Source organism: Schistocerca piceifrons, chromosome 8, assembly GCF_021461385.2.
Source record: "Schistocerca piceifrons isolate TAMUIC-IGC-003096 chromosome 8, iqSchPice1.1, whole genome shotgun sequence".
Taxonomy (NCBI): domain Eukaryota; kingdom Metazoa; phylum Arthropoda; class Insecta; order Orthoptera; family Acrididae; genus Schistocerca; species Schistocerca piceifrons.
Genome location: NC_060145.1, coordinates 395633468 through 395638670, shown reverse-complemented (window position 1 = coordinate 395638670; position 5203 = coordinate 395633468). Strand labels below are relative to the sequence as shown.

General features: G+C 44.0%; 1 pseudogene; it reads right to left on the bottom strand.

The window, feature by feature from the left end:
• Positions 1–4740: 4740 nt before the first annotated feature.
• Positions 4741–4858, bottom strand: LOC124712844 (annotated as a pseudogene).
• Between the last annotated feature and the right edge of the window lie 345 nt (positions 4859–5203).

Below are 5203 nucleotides of genomic sequence, written 5' to 3'. Positions count from 1 at the left end.
CAACTATGTAGTACTTTGGTCTAGAGCTCTGTAAATGAAGACCAAAAGAGGCCGAATAGCGGAAAAATCGTGTATTTCCAAATGATAGGAAGAAGTTCCACGAGCCACATTCTGAAAATCCTCACCAGTGGGATTGAGGGGGAGTGGGAGGGGGGAGGAGGAGGGGTAGGACCGTCACTTCTTTAAGTTTTTCTTGAATAACACAAAACCGTGGATGCTAGGAAAACTGTTTCCCAGTACAAAATTAAATTTCCTAAAAAAAGGTTCCCACTGATTTTTTTCTCTAGTACTAACATTTTCAGCATTGCTGGTGATGTAAAAACCGCAAATTACAAAAACAACTGAATTTAGACGTTATTAAACTGATGCTTATTGTCAAATGATGTGGGTCAAGAAGAAATACCACGTCTACTTGCATTAGAGCCGTGTGAATCGTTTGCTGGGTTTGTAAAAGTGCGGATCGTGCGAGGGGTCGCCGAGGAGGAGGTGGAGGTCAGAAACGCGAGGGAAGATAGGTCGCTAAACTGTAATGATGCAACTCCCCCCTTCATAGAACTGTAAACTGAAAAAGTGACTCCCCACTCAATCTACCCCGCTACGTCACAAGAAGCAACTACGCGGTGTTTCACGAAGTTACGCCGACCTTCCGAACCGCATCTGACGACCACTGGCGATGCAGACCGCAGACATGTCATTGGGGTGTTTATTTTCCACAAAGTGCTTTATAGACGACTTGAGACATTAATAATACTAACCTATGAAATACATACGGATGTACTCGACGTGAATCTCTGCACATTCTCCTGCACTGCTAGAAAGTAAAATTGTTATTATTCTGTACGGCAGCTGTAGCGTTCTTCCGAAAACATCAGAGGAAAGTTCATTTTTATTTCGAAAACACACTATAGTTCCCCACCATTTTCTTACAGCATCTCTTATGTGAGTGGACAAAGTAAGTTAGCTCGTCTTCTTATAGAGGAGTTCCTCTGACGCGCAGAGCTGACTAGAGTCTGGAATGGCGTTCTGTCGTCGTCATTGATAAGAGTACGTTCTGTACGAGGTCTGTTGAAAAAATTCCGGAACATTCGTAATTTCGCGCCAATGTTGTGTTGGAGCGAACTGCAGTTGGCATCACTGCACAAGCCTGTGTTTAGTGTGTAATTTCCGGAAGTTTCATTGTTGTATGCCTCTTATTTATTGTTCAGTGCTGTACTGAATAGAACGTTGTATCGCACAGTGCGAGAATTTAGAGATGGAACAGTTAGGGAAGCAACTCTTCTGCATTAACTTTTGCGTGGAACTCAAGATAACCTTAAGAGACACACCAAATGATGCAGCAAGCCTAAGGTGGTGAGTGCTTAAGCCGTACTAGCCGTTACGGATGGTTCACACGGTTTGAAAATGACCGGACAGAAGTGTACCGGCGACGCTCATGTCAGCAACATCAACGAAATTGTGCGTGCCAATCGAAGACTGACTGTCCGAGGGATTGCACAATAATGTAACATTTAACTTGGATCATGGCATGATATCCTGACACAGTATATCGTAATGCATTGTGTTGGCGCCAAGTTCGACCCATGACTGATGAGTTAAGAGCAGAAAGACTTTCGCCTCGCAATCTGTGAAGAGCTTTTAGATTGAGCAAATGAGAACCAGATGTTCCTTCAGAGAATCAGAACTGGTGATGGATCGTGGGTCTACGGTTATGATTTTGAGACCAAGGTTCAGGCTTCACAATAGGTTCGGCAACGTTCTCCAAGACCAAAAAAAGCTCGTCAGGTCCGGTTAAATTTCACAGCCGTGCTGATAGTTTTTTTTAACTTTGAAAGATTAGTTCATCATAAAATCGTGCCACAGGGACAAACTGTTAATCGATGGTACTATCTGGATGTGTTGCGATGCCTATGAGTAAATGTGAGAAAGAAACGGCCTGAAATGTGGCGAGACAATTCATGGCTCTTGCAGCACGATAACGCACCCGCACATTCATCCATGTTGGTGCGTGACTACTGCACAAAAAACGAAGTTACTGTGCTGCCTCATCCATACTCTCCAGACCTGGCCCCTGCGGACTTTTCTTTACTTCCAAAGTTAAAAGGATTTGCAACGACAGAGGAGATAAAAGAAAATTCGCAGATGGCCGGTAGCGCGATCCAGCAAGAGGCATACCAAGATTGCTTCCGGAAGCGGAAACGGCGTTGCGAGTGGTGTATCAATTGTGTACGAGGGTATTTCGAAGGAGACCATGCACAGCAGGTAAAAGGAAAGCACAGGAAAGTTTTGTGGCGGAAGTTCCGGAATTTTTTGAACAGACCTCGTGTACTAGTGATGGACGTGCACCTGTACGGCGTAGACCTGGTGAGCGGTCTATTCTGGAGTACACGTACTCACGACACATAGGTCCAACCCCCGGCACCATAGTGTGGGAAGTTAACAGTTACAGCTCGGGGTCACATTAGATATTTCTGCGTGCTAATGCTATTTCCTCGAAAGGAAGGTGATCAGCATTTTCAGCTGGACAATGCACGTCCACATAAGGCTGTTGCCGCTCAACGTACTCTTCGGAGTGTAAAAGACTGCCTTGGTCAGCAAAAATATTCGATCTCTCACCAACTGGACATGTATGGGTCATGGTGAAGTGGAAAATACCTCATTCTCCAATTGGCGAAATACAACGAAAGGTGCAAGGTACTTGGGACACTGTATTGCAGGATGTTATTCGGCACATTTTATGGACATTTGTATGCTAGAATATGCGCCTGTGATGGGGCCACAGAAGTGTACACTTGGTATTCATGGATTGTTTGGGTACCCTTTACTATGATGTGTGTGTTTCATTTCGTATGAATTTGTTACCATATAGTCCTACAGGGATCATCTACCTGTCATATACTTGTTAGTAAAATGACTTTGCCCTTGTGGGTGCTGCATTCTTTTACACAGTATACAACCACTTGAAGCGACTGGCCGCTTGAGAAAATTTTATAACCATACATAAACATTAAAAATACGTGAACAAACGTAGCCAAGTTTACTCAATGTACACGACTTCTGTCCCCTATGTTAACTGATGACCGCGCTGACAGGAACGGCAACAGGGAACAACTAGCAGAAATAACTGTTTTGCAAATGTCTTCTATGTATAGATAATGACATAACATTTGTCTGTAACATTAGAAATGCTAACACCTTTGCATCTGTAGAAATCTAAAGTTTTTATATTAAGATATTCTTTGATTTGTTTGAAAATTGTCTACAAATTTGCTGTATGACGAAAAGTGTGTATGTATGTAAATACATTTGTAAAGGTTCACTCATTTTTCTTTCCTTCTGTCTTGTTTTCATGGAAAAAAGTTAGAGATTGCCTACGGAACCATGATTGTACCCAGGCATTCACCTCTTCGTCCAAAGCAAATGGACGGCTACGCATGTCTTTCTTCCGGGCTCTAAAAACAATGCAAATCCCAATGGGAAGGATCGGGACTGAATGAAATTTGGGTAAGGGCTTCCCAGCAAACTTCTGCAGCGTAGTCGAAACAACGTTGCCAACCTTTTTCCGTGAAGGTACTGACCGTCTTGTCTCACATTGGGATAAATGTATTAACAGTTATGCCGATTAGTTTTGAAATAATGAACAGTTTACTTAGCGTTTTCTCCATCTGTCTCGTTTTCGTCTGACTGCCGCTTGTATTATCCATACTGTGTTTAGAAAATATACAACTATTGCTTGAAACAGTAAAGCAATTTTTCGTTTTTGTCTTAGTTTTGTATGTACTGTTAACATGATCAGTAGTACTTTAAACTTACTAAATGATGTAGCCTAATCAGGCAACTGAAGATGAGCCCCCAGGCCTCGAAATGCATCACTGATCGTGATCAAAGCCGGTTTGTTTTCCTCGTTACGAAAATAAATTTGCCGAACTATGAGAACAGCGGATCCTCTACGACACGAACAATGCTACGAAAGAAACAAGAGGAAGAACATACAGGGAGTCTCAAAACTTTAGAATCCCTTTATTACAGAGTATCCTAACTGTATTTTCGCCTCGCGGGGTAGCCGTGCGGTCTACGGCGGCTTGCCGCGTTTCTCGCGGCTACCCCCGTTGGAGGCTCGAGTCCTCCCTTGGGCGTGTGTGTGTGTGTGTGTGTGTGTGTGTGTGTGTTTTGTCCTTAGTTTAAGTTAGATTAAGTAGTGTGTAAGCCTAGGGACCGATGACCTCAGCAGTTTGGTCCCATAGCACTTACCACAAAATTTAAAAAAAAGGAACAAGTAGAACTGTATTTTCAGGCGAGAAGCTAATGGCTCGAAATGAATATTTCAGGTGACGCGATGTCTTGAACGAGCAATGCGGACGGTGCACATGTTTCAATACTAGAAATCATACCTCTCGCGCCAATGACGATGCCGCTACCAAGAAAAACAATGGTATTGTGTGTCCACGGCGAAAATTAGCACTGTTTACAACTGTTGTCGAACATGGAGCATTGCTCGTTATAAAAAGACATGCTTTTGAAATACAAAAACTAAACTCCATCCAAACCAACATTGGAAGGCTCAACGATACCGACTGGCAGCCGTGTCATCCTCAGATACTGGCATCACGGGATGCGGATACGGAGGGGCATGTGGTCAGCACACCGCTCTCCCTGACATATGTCAGTTTATAAGACTGTAGCCGCTACTTCTCAATCAGGTAACTCCTCAGTTTGCCTCACAAGGGATGAGTGCACCCCGCTTGCCAACAGCGCTCGGCAGGCCGGATGGTCACCCATCCAAATGCTTGCCCAACCCGACAGCGCTTAGCTTCCGTGATCTGACGGGAACCGGTGTTACCACTGCGGAAAGGCCGTTGGCCTTTTGAAATACAGCAGAGCGCTATGTAGAGCCCCGAAACCCGAACTAATGTACAGAGAGAATTTCAGGAACAGGCTCGTCTTCCGAACTCAGTAAATTTGTGTACCTTACTTTGAGCTGCTCAAGTCACAGCTCTAGGCAATGTTTTCCACAAGGAACTGAAAGCACAGGAGGATTTGAGAATATCATGATCGGTCCTGTGGGGCAGAAATCTCACCGCTGTCGTGCACAACCTGTGCAAACAACGGTGTCGTATGATTATGAACCTACAGGTCAATCGTTCCATTTAGTTATACTGTAATGCACGCTTCGGCAGTAGTCATTTTGAACAATTCCTCTGAGCGT